The 12347-nt window shown below is 40.4% G+C and overlaps 1 protein-coding gene across 2 annotated transcripts in view; it reads right to left on the bottom strand.

The window, feature by feature from the left end:
• Positions 1-12347, bottom strand: part of LOC143935621 (lysosomal alpha-glucosidase-like) — a 205676-nt gene that overhangs the window by 169024 nt on the left and 24305 nt on the right. The window contains exon 2 of one of the 2 annotated variants that reach the window (XM_077459617.1): positions 4222-4329. The exons of the other annotated variant lie outside the window; for it this stretch is intronic. The gene's annotated coding sequence lies outside the window, so the exon portion shown is untranslated. The remainder of the gene's footprint in view (positions 1-4221; positions 4330-12347) is intronic. 2 annotated transcript variants of the gene reach the window in all.

Raw genomic sequence — 12347 nt, forward strand, 5'->3', positions numbered from 1 at the left:
GTCTACTCTTGCCCCTAGATAATCCTGCACCATATGATGCAGGTGCTGAGGAATAAAGAATTGTTTAAAGGCATCAGTCAGCCGGCTGCCTTCTCCACCGCTTTTCCTCTGACCAAATTAAGCCTCAAACACATTGTGCAGCAAATGGTAACCTCCCAGTGTCTGGAAAGGTACTGCACGCATTTTTCTTCAAGGAGTCCTGAAGAAGTTTTATCCTCTGCTTTCTCTGCGAAGGCAGGATGAGCTCTGAAACTTTACCCTTGTAACGTAGATCAAGAACGGTTCCCAGCCAGTAGTGATCAATCTCCTTGATACCACAAATCCAAGGCTTTGCAGAATCAACGAGCCCACGCAGTGTAAGTTTGGGGAGGCATGAGATTCTGAGTCCTCTGGGTCACTAAGGATGACATTGTCAGGAACTACCTTCCCCCAGCTACATACAACTCCTGGGGTTTCTGAGGACTGAAAACCATCCCTTGAAAACTGCTGTATGTTATCCTATACATCCATGTTGACACAATCCTCTTCCTCCTGTGTGCTTGAGGGCCCCACAGAAAAGGTATCTGCATAAAGGGGGGCCTTGAGAGGAAAGGAAGTCCTCCTCTTCCTCTCCCTGTTCTGCCTCAGGTGCCCTGTTCAGGGCCCATCTTAGGGTCACAGATGCCTGGGTGCAGACATATTTCTGGTGCCCCCACATGGGTGTGGTCATCTTACCAACTCCTCCCCTTTACAAATGTTTCTATGGCAACGATTCGAACACAAAGATGCCTTCATTACCCTGGGATCCTCCCATGATCTTTTAACAATAAAGAAAATACAGGAAGAGCGTACACTAATGAAACCTGGAGGGGAGTCTCTCTGATGTACACAGAGAGGGCTTATGTTAGAGAGTCTGTTAGAGCCACCATAAATAGTACAGGAGAAGGTCAGAGACTGCAGACATATTACAGGAGATGGTCAGAGACTGCAGACATGATACAAGAGATGGTCAGAGACTGCAGACATAATGCAGGCGATGGTCAGAGACTGCAGACATAATGCAGGTGATGGTTAGAGACTGCAGTTCCTATGGATGTTAGTAGATAATGGCTGATTGGCCCTCTCACCTGACCCAGCGTAATTTACAATGTTAATTCATCAATGGTGACCTGCTGTAGTTTCTGTGGGCAACAGTACAGTTGTAATTCACATAAGTAATACATGCAGTAGTACAGTCCTTAATCCCAGCCACTTTTGGGCAGCTGGAAAGCACTCTCAAATGCAATAGCCCACCATGATTGCTATGGGCGACAGAATATCGCACAGCATAGTTCCCATTGATATAAGCAGGATTGTTGAACTGACAGTCTTTAGCCCCAGCTGCTGTTAGGCAATGGCATGTAGGACAACACATTCTTTACTGACATCAGCAGGATTGGTAGATACAGAGTCTTTAATCCCAGCTACTGTTGGGCAGCTGGGCACTTGAAATTTCTGTGGATGCAGCAGCCCGTCATGGTTGCAATAACATGAGAAATAGTTCAGTTTTACAGTTTCTACCGACATGAGCATGTTGAAATGTAAAAAAATGTAAATTCTGTTTAAAACTGTATTCTATTTTGTATGGTTTGCTTATGTATTGCATACTGCACTCACTGTGCACACGGCACTAATGTTTTGATTATGTTTGCATTCTTTCAAGTCCTGTTTAGAAATTAGCCTACCGATGTTAAACCCCTTGTTACCATAAAAGTACAATTATAATATTAATGTGATACCTATGTAATCATGTGTATATAAAAAAAAATACGTAAATTGTGCTGAATGAACAGAACAGTTATTTGGAAAAATGCTGAGTAAATCTTTGTGTCTGTTCCCTACTGCAGTAGTTATTAGTTTGGAACCACTAATAAATATAAGAATAGGATTTGCCTATCTATAAAAATTTCCAGTTGTCAAGCTTTGCCTAGGAGGGGATTTACAGCAGGGCTTGACAAATTTGCTTGGAATCTAGGAGCCAGCTTAAAAAGTTGGAGCCAGGTCGGTAACGGCGATCCGGACCTGTCCCTGGCCTGACATGGAGACGAGTGAGGGGAAGATAGCGCCGCAGCCCCCCCCCCCCTTTTTTTTCCTTAATTAAAATAATTTTTTTTTTTTTACTTTTTACAAAAAAAAAAAATTATATATATATATATATATATATATATATATATATATATATATATATATATATATAATTAAATTAATAAATAAATAAATTAATTAATAATATATATATAATATAATGAGAAGCCATTTACCAGCCACCACACTCACCGTTGGGCAAAAGGCGCCAGATGACGCCCGCAATCACTTCCTTCTCTTCACTTTGGGAAGGAAATAGGCGGGCAGTGAAAAACAGGCAGGGGAGCTTCACTCCATTAGGAATTAGCATTATTGGAATAGGGTGTAATTTCTACATCCACCACAAGATGGCGCCAGACTACTGAAAGATTTTAGAAGGCCGCAAAGCCGCGGCCTCAATTACTGGCCGGCGGCCCGATGCAATTGCGCGGCGGAGTTCGGGGTCCAAATGGAGACGGGATACCCCAGCAGCGTCGCCAGGACACGAATTCTAGGCGCAAATGCAACCAGGCGCCCGGGATTTGTCGAGCCCTGATTTACAGGTGACCCTGAAAATCTAAAACAAGTAGCTTGAGACGACCTGGTAATTTCTGATAATCAGCCGGCTGAGGTAAGCCCTTTGCTTACATTTAGGTTATCAGACTTCCTTGATCGGTAAGGCATTTTCAGGACAAAGGACAAAGGGTACACCTATTTTACTCCCCTTAATGGAACTGTATTGATTGGTTATATGTTATGTCATCACTGTCTAATGTCCAATGGAGTGTTATAGATAAGAAAAGGAAGAATAATGCTGTTAACAGGTTATATGAAGTAAATATCTGCTTTAACCTTCCTAGCAGTAATCCCAAGTGTGGCTCAGGGTTAAATTTCAGTACCAATAGCGGTAACCCTGACCCACACTCAGAATTGCATCGCAGAATCCTGGTGCAGCATACTTACCTTGTCCCCAGGATCCTGCAATGTATGTCGTCCCCAATCCCCCCCCCCCCCCCACGTGCGCGCTGTGTCCTCCACCGGAACATCTGCCCAATGTCCTGTGTTCTGGGCTCGGTGCCCTCTGAGCGTCGCAAGGCATGGAGGCAAAGCCCGGCGGCAAATTCAAAAAGTACAAAAAACATAACACAGTAGACTGTAATATTACAGATTACATTACTGCATCAAATCATTTCACATCCCTGTTTTGTCCCTAGTGCTTTGACCAGTGCCCTCCTGATATGGTGAGAATGGGGATTTGTGTGTGTAAACACACAAATCCCCATTCTGTCAGGGGTGAGGAGAGCAATCTGCTGTTCCTAATATATAGGAACAATGATTAATCTCCTTCCCAAGTCAGTCCCATCCCCCCCCCCCCCACAGTTAGAACACACACTGAGGGAACACATTTAACCCCTTGATCGCCCCCATAGTGTTAACCCCTTCCCATTTCTATAGTGATCAGTGAATTTTTATAGCACCAATCGCTGTATAAATGTCAATGGTCCCAAAAATTTGTCAAAAGTGTCCAATCTGTCTGCCATAATGTTGCAGTCCCGATAAAAATCACAGATCACTGCCATTACTAGTAAAAAAATGATTTCTTTTAAATTGTGGTTATTTATTATAGCAAAATATTGTGTTTTTTGTTTCAAAATTGTAGCTCTTCTTTTGTTCAAAAAGTTAAAACCGCATAAAATACCACCAAAACAAGGTTCTATTTGTAGGCGAAAAGGGACATAAAATTTGTTTGGGTACAACGTTGCATGACTGCGTAATTGTCAGTTAAAGAGATGCAGTGCCGTATCACAAAAAATGGCTTGTTCAGAAAGGGGGTACATTTCTATGCAAAGCAATGTACCGCTTTAAGATTCAAAAATCTGACATAAACATACCGCCAGGGAGGCTACTAATAGTTTACAGGAAAAAGGATATAGGCATAGGTAGAGAAGAGAAAAAAAACTGGCCAGTCATTATGGGCATTAAATTAAGTAAATAAAAGGGTAAGAGACCCTCAAACATGCCCAGCCCAAGGGAGCTGTCAGAACTATTGAGGTTAAAAGAATATAGAAGGCCTATGAATATCATATTATTTTTACCCCTATTTTTGTGAACATGAGAGAAGCCAATTTAACCACTTACCCACTGGGCACTTAAACCCCCTTCCTAACCAGACCAATTTTCAGCTTTTCCAAAAAACTGAGTTTTTTGGGGGGTATTTAATCACCGCTGAGTTTTTTATTTTTTGCGCTATAAAAGAAAAAAAGACTAAAAGTTCAGTAAAAAAATGCATTTTTCTTATTTTGCAAATTAGTAATTTTTCTTCATACATTTTGCTCAAAATGTATACTGCTACATATCTTTGGTAAAAATAAATTGGTGTATATTATTTGGTCTTTGTGAAAGTTATAGGGTCCACAGGGTATGGTGCCAATCTCTGAAAATTGATCACACCTGAAGTACCAATGGTCTATCTCATTTCTTGAGACCCTAACATGCCAGGAAAGTACAAATACCCCCCAAATGACCCCTTTTTGGAAAGTAGACATTCCAATGTATTTAGAAAGGGGCATGGTGTGTTTTTTGTCATATTAGCAGGTTATTTCTCACACAGCATATGCATACCACAAATTACACCCCAAAACACATTCTGCTATTCCTACCGAGTATGGCGATACCACGTGTGAGACTTTTACACAGTGTGCCCACATACAGAGGCCCAACATGTAGGGAGCGCCATCAGGTGTTCTGGAGCATAAATTACACATCTAATTTTCTGACTACCTCTTAGCCCTTGTACACACGATCGGAGAATCCGACGGAATGTATCCGATCGGAGCGTTTTGTCGGATATTCCGACTGTGTGTGGTCTGCAACGGACTGTTTCCGTCGGAATATCCGTCGGACCAACTTGCCGGAAATATTTTCAGACAAAATGCTCCGATCGGACATACTCCGATCATGTGTAGAGAATTCCGATCGGACAAAGTGCCACGCATGCTCAGATCAAATTCCTACATCAAAGCTATTGGCTACTAGCCTGAACGTAGTCCCATCGTAACGAAATTACGTCATCACGTTCTGAAAGATCGGATTTTCCGACAACTTTGTCCGACCGTGTGTATGCAATGGTTTCGGACAAGATCAGTCGGACAAAATCCGACGGATTTGGTTGTCGGAATCTCCGACCGTGTGTACAAGGGCTTACACTTTTGAAGGCCCTGGAGCACCAGGACAATGGAAACGTCCCAAAAATGACCCCATTTTGGAAAGTAAACACCCCAACGTATAATCTATGAGACATAATGGAAAATGTGGAAAGAAAATGAAAACTCATTTTTTTTAACACCAAGTTGTCAATTTATACAATATTTCTAATACATAGCAGGTACATACCTAAAATGACACCCCAAAATAGATTATCCTACTTCTCCTGAGTATGGCGATACCACATGTGGGAGACTTCCACAGCCAGGCCACATACAGAGGCCGAGTACGGCTGGGTATGGCTGAGTATGGCTGAGCATGGCTGGGTATGGCTGGGTATATGGCTGAGTATGGCTGGGTATCACTGAGTATGGTGGAGCATGGCTGGGTACAGCTTAGTATGGCTGAGTATGGCTGGGTACAGGGGAGTATGGCTGGGTACGGCTGAATATGGCAGGGTATGGCTGGGTATCACCGAGTATGGCTGAGTATGGCCGGGTATGGCTGAGTATGGCTGGGGGTGGATGGGATGGCCAAGCATGGATGGATGGATGAGTATTTCTGAGTATGGATGGCTGAGCATGGATGGGTGGATAAGTATGACAGAGGGATGGCTGAGCATAGATGGATGAGTGTGGATGGATGAGTATGAATGGCAGAATATTTTTCCCTCTTAAAGGACCCAGTGCACAAGCTTCCCAGGTTATAAATCTTGAGTCTTGGTCAAATAAACAAGATAAGGGAACCATGAGCTTACAGATGTATTTTTTGCTTATAAGGAGAAACGAAAATGGGGTTTATTTCAAAATGTTGCCTAATAAACAAATCTTATTTCTCAAGTACAAATAATCATATTAGCAAAAGTTATGATATTATACTGAAGTACTTATATGCATAATTGAGCAAATAATTGTACATGTATTGGTTTATGTATTTTAATAATAATAATAATAATAATAATAACAATATTTTCATAATGTATTGTATGGATATTCATAAAACCCATATATATGTTATTATACTAAGGGTTAAAAATAGGGGATCCTATGAAAAGTTTGAAAATATAGAGGCCGTATTTGTGAAAAAATACACGGGGTTCAATTCCAATGATCTGAGTCTCAAGGTATATAGAACACGAGTTAATTGTGTGGGGATATTTTCTCAAACACATATATTTCAAGAGGAGCCAGAATGTCTAGGAAAAGTTGATAGGTTGAGTGTTAACTTTAAACAATTCATGGCTTTCTGTTAAGCTTAAAGTTAAAGGTCACATAAATTGACTTGGACATAAACAAAAATAATCTTCAACATAATTCTAATCCTATACTGCCCCTGGTGATGAAAATATTAAGAGTCCAAGATGGCCGCACAAACGAGGTTGTCATAGTTACATCGCTTGATATCATCAATTACGTAGTAGTGACACACACCCAGTTTTTTGGTGGGCTGAAAGTAGTTACAAATAGCTGAAAGTGGATGGGAGGAAGATCTTGAAGAAGATGGAAAGAATTTGGAGAGGGTGTTGAGATCTTAAAAGCACAGAGATGTAGGAGTGTTGGAAGAGGTCCCTTGTGGGACACCTAACTTGATGCTTCCAAAACAACAGATTTCTGAAAGTCCTGGTAAAGTATTCTTTTTAATTTAATTTTTTGGTAAATTTCAATGTTTTGACATATATACAAAACAGAACCATTTAATATTGTGGCCTAGCAATTTGGAGTTGTGTTATTTCTACCTGCAGCATGACTTATCAAATATATATGATGATACGGATGATAATCACATTTCTATGCAAGCTTTTTCTTACAAAATACCATATTTCAAAACTTGAATGATAACTTGGTAAATTTTAGACTTGGTAACTTAGTAATTAGCTTTCCATAGCTCCACGGACTTATGTAAACAAATAGGTGTTGGCTTTGACACTTGTGACTTCTAAAAACAAATAGACCTTCAAACGTACTCTAAAAATGAACGGACAAATGTTATACTGTGTAATTTAATCAAGACTTATTTTTAAATTTAGACTGAATCTATTTTTAAACACATATCATGACAAAACCATTGTACAGGCTTTGGTCTTAGCTTTGTAGAGACAGACACACAGACCACATATTAAGAGACATACACATTTTTGTCTCTACAAAGCTAAGACCAAAGCCCGTACAATGGTTTTGTCATGATATGTGTTTAAAAATAGATTCAGTCTAAATTTAAAAATAAGTCTTGATTAAATTACACAGAATAACATTTGTCCGTTCATTTTTAGAGTAAGTTTGAAGGTCTATTTGTTTTTAGAAGTCACAAGTGTCAAAGCCAACACCTATTTGTTTACATAAGTCCGTGGAGCTATTGAAAGCTAATTACTAAGTGTAAAAAATTTGTGCATAAAAAAATCAATTTTGAGCTGGCTGCACACCCTGAATAGATTTCTACAAAATGTACAATAAGTTCCCCTTGGGGTTTTTAGGCAGCATGAGAGACAATAATAAAATAGAAAAAGATTTGTACCCCATATCCCCGTAGACCTGGTTTTCACTCCTTCACTAATTTACTAGTAATTGCAATGGTTTTAATTAACAAATAATTATAAATATATAAAAAGGAAAAATAATAATTTTTTTGAAGATATAAGGCATGGGGGAAAACTATGCTTAGCTCGACATATAGATTGATTTTTATTATTTTTATACATTGGTTGAGGACAATTATAAATATACAACAAAATATCAAGGATACGGGGTACTAAATGGAGATTAGGTTGTGCATTTAGTTGGACATATAGATTTATACCTATTTTGCTACATAGGGAAAATGTTGAATACATGATATTTATAAGGAATGTTGATATTTCCAGGTGCGGTCACCCATCGGGCGATATCAGTCTCCCTCCTATCTCCCCTGGAAAGACACCAAAAAATATTGTCATTTTCTGTAAGCCTATGATTTTATATATCTCTGTGGGAATTTTCTTCCCCCCCCTCCCTTTTCCTTTCCTTTCTCCCTCCCCCCCCCCTCCTTTCCAGTGGGTGGGATGAATGGGAGTGGGAGGAGACCACTGCGACTCGCCCAGGACCATCTATAGGGAGAAAAATATAGTTTTCTTTGAATACATCAAAAACAAGCCTCTGGGTCAAGCATAAACGATGGGTGGAAATGGTAAATATTATAAGTGGACCATAACAAATACAAAGTATCAAATGAATTTTCTTATAGATTGTGATCTGTTTTTTCTCTTTCTTTCAATATTTCACAGAAATGTGATAAAAGCAGCCCTTTTACAGCGTTGTTTCCCCCTGAAGAAGACCGTAATTTCCAGATGGTCGAAATGCATTGGGACAGTGGGGTGCTCTATATTGTACTCAATGAAATTCTGTGAAGATTTTTTGTAATCATTTTTTTATTTGAATTATATATTAAATGATGCTGTATTTATCCAATTATTTCAATAATGTACACCAGAGCTTGTGTTTTAAAATCATTGTGGTCAACATCCTATTAATAATAAACAAATCTTTTTCTATTTTATTATTGTCTCTCATGCTACTTAAAAACCCCAAGGGGAACTTATTGTACATTTTGTAGAAAGCTAATTACTAAGTTACCAAGTCTAAAATTTACCAAGTTATCATTCAAGTATTGAAATATGGTATTTTGTAATAAAAGCTTGCATAGAAATGTGATTATCATCCGTATCATCATATATCTTTGATATTTAAAAGTATATGAATATTTGTATTATCGCCAAATATACCTGATATTTTACACTGAATTTTTAGTTTATATATATATATATATATATATATATATAAATATATATATATATATATATATATATATATATATATTTTTTTTTTTTTTTTAGCATAAATACAATACTGTTTTAATATTTCAGTATTAACATTCTGACAGAGTGCTAGGGAATATGTGAACTGAAGATACGGTTACGTGTATACTGAGCCCCTAGATAAATTGTTAAAGTGGACAGAGATCCACGATAGGTAACAGGGTTACCAACAGTGGCGGCCTGTCTATACGGGGTGCAGAGGTGCCGTCCCCCCTAATCCATGCACCCAGCCCTCTAATCTTCATGTAGGATGCATGGATTCCAACTGGGTTTATTGATTTTTTTTATTTTTTAACACATCTGAGGCTCTAATTGGCTTAAAAAAAGGGTAGGCTCCGGACGCAGAGCACTGCAACCTGAGCCCACCCAGTTGTGGGACAATAGTGAATTGATAGTCGCTATTGTCTTCCTGATTCTCCTCCCTGCCAATTAGGAAGCGGGTCCTCAGAACCAATTGGCCAGGGAGTCTTAGGACTCCCGGCCAATCGGGTCTCAGGGCCCACTTCCTGCCTGGGAGGAGAAGCAATGGCCCCAGAGCGAGAAACGAGATCCTTGTTATCTGCTTCCTAATGTAAGAAGGCCTCTGATCGCCACTATCCCGTTCGTCTTCCTTTGTGGGGGATCGCCACCTTCTCATCAGTCTCACAAAATTGGGGGGGTGTGATGTTGGTTTGCCCCCCCCCCCCCAAAAAAATATTGAGCACCAGCTGCCATTGGTTACCAAGTCCACAGGAACTAAGAATCATGTAGAATAAACAGCTGGAGAAACGGCTATCTATGTGAGCATGATGGATAAAGGGTGACAGACATAATAACACTAGACAAAAAGAAAAATGTTGATGTTAAGTTGTGGAATAAATTTATCCTCTTCTTCAGTGAGTGGTGCAGTTTCAGATAAAAGAGGTCTTTCGGCAGTTTTGCAAAAAAAAAGGATAATGTTTGGGGGTTCTAAAGTAATTTTCTAGCAAAAAAATCCTGTTAAGTGGTTAAGGACTGAGCCTCTGTCTGAGAAAAAAATGGCCCTTTAAGAGCTATGGGCGGAAGTGATGTTTTGACGTCGCTTCCGCCCTGCATTGATATGGAGACGGGTGTGGGCCATCTTCCCCTCACTCATCTCCATGTCACAAGAGAGAAGATCCAATCACCTCAGCCGCTGCCGATGACTCCAAAGCGTGGCGGGATGGGGGCCCTCTCCCGCCGCCAATAAAAGTGATCTTGCGGCGAATCCACCTCAGAGATCACTTTTATCTGGAAGTGGATCGACCGCTGAAGAAGAAGATACCAGGATTATGGCAGCTAGCTGCTGCTATAACAACGGCATTCCTTATTCCTCTACCAACGTATGATGGTGGGCAGTGCAGAAGTGGTAAAATCACATTGCTTACGGCATATTGTACTTGTTTGTAGCCTAAATACTAAAATTTGCACTTAAAACCTTTAATTTTGGAAATGTCAGAAAAAACTTGGCCAGTGCCAGTAAATTTTGGGTTTCATGTCAGTAAATTTCAATCTGGTAGGTTGGCAACACTGGCACTATGTCTGCCCGACTGATCATAGGAGCTAGAGTAAGTTATTGGATGCAAGAGATATCAGAGAGTAAAATAAGGAAAGCTGAATTTAGGGAGGTAAAACTAACTTAAGAAGGGAATTTTTTTTAAAAGAAGGTGAGACAATAATATGCATGTGTTGTGTAAAAATGGGAAAAACTTAAGCAATTTTAGAGAAATAATTGTGTATGTGTGTGACTGGGTATGCTGGGGCTTTTAGTCCATCTTTTTGTGTGTCCTGTGAGCTCTGTGAAATGTTCCCTCCTCCCTTTCTCATTAAAATGAATATACTGAATGAGACATGAGTAATAACACTGGCAAGGACACCCATGATATAACTACATGTAATGACAACCCAGCACATATTTTTATTAACAATACAATCCAGCATTCAATGTGTTAGTAGAAAAAGCAGTCTCACAATGTAAATACAGCTAGTTTAATCAATGATAATCATAAGATCCAATCCTGTTGTCAAGCAAGAAGGAATGGGGAATGATAAAACATAAAAGGCTTATGGTGTCACCAGGGAACCACAGAGCAATGAGGAGCTGACGGCATCCGGGTATGAGGAAAACCATCACAGTGGGGGGCGCCAATGTCCCTGCTGTGCTGCAACTGAATGTAAGACCCACTCACCAGCGTGTGGAGGACATGCTGGAGGCGGAGGCAGCAGTAGGGAGGAAGGTGGAAAGCCAGACTCCGTGCTTCACGTGTCAGGGACGCCAGACCCGCTGGAGTGCTGACACAAGGGGAGAAAGTGCCGCAATGCTGCAGATGAGTTCCCGCTGCTCTCTCCTGGTGTAACCAGACACGTTGGTTGCTGCTCACCACTGCGTGGGAGTGTCCTGGGGCGATGCAATATCTGGAGGGATGAAAACCAGAGCAGGGCTGGCTGACAAGGATAACGGTCAGCGTTGCTGGAGGTTGTGATGCCTGAAACACCTCGTGGACCAGAGTGATCCGCAAGCTTCTCGGTTGCCTAGACAATGCTTTTCGTGCGCACTCGCTTTCTCAAAGTCGTTTGAAAATGCCCATGTACGCGAAACACAGATGGGACTTCTTATGGCTTTCTTTCAACAATGGCTTTCTTTTTGCCACTCTTCCATAAAGGCCAGATTTGTGGAGTGCAAGACTAAAGCCTCGTACACACGATCGGATTGTTGGCCAACAAAACCGGGAAATTTTGTCTGAAGGGCGTTGGCCCAAACTTGTCTTGCATACACACGGCCACACAATTGTTGGCCAACAATTACAAAGTTAGTGACGTACTAGACGTAGTGCGTGGTTTTTAAGCTCTTTAGTGCCACCCTTTGGGCTGCTTCTGCTAATTTCGAGTTAGTAGAAGTTTGAGTGTTTCACGCTTTTCATTTTGCACGTTTCAGTTCGTTTCTGAATGGCCGTTCATCAACCAGCCATGTTGCGGAATCGGAAAAGATACCGTGTTATTTATTATTGGCCTTGGAGTTATTGCTTTGACATTATTGTTTGGGTTGAATAATGATTTGGTATATTTCCTATATTTTTGGATGCATAGAAGATTGCAGTTGTGCCATACTCTTTCCATTTTCAGGTTATGATGTGAAAACAGTGCTCCATGAGATGTTCAAAGCTTGGGATATTTTTTTATAACCTAACCCCGCTTTAAACCTCGAACTTTATCCCCG

This window comes from Lithobates pipiens, unplaced genomic scaffold (genome assembly GCF_037356315.1).
Source record: "Lithobates pipiens isolate NorthernLeopardFrog02 unplaced genomic scaffold, aLitPip1_a1.2 Scaffold_28, whole genome shotgun sequence".
In the NCBI taxonomy this organism is placed as follows: domain Eukaryota; kingdom Metazoa; phylum Chordata; class Amphibia; order Anura; family Ranidae; genus Lithobates; species Lithobates pipiens.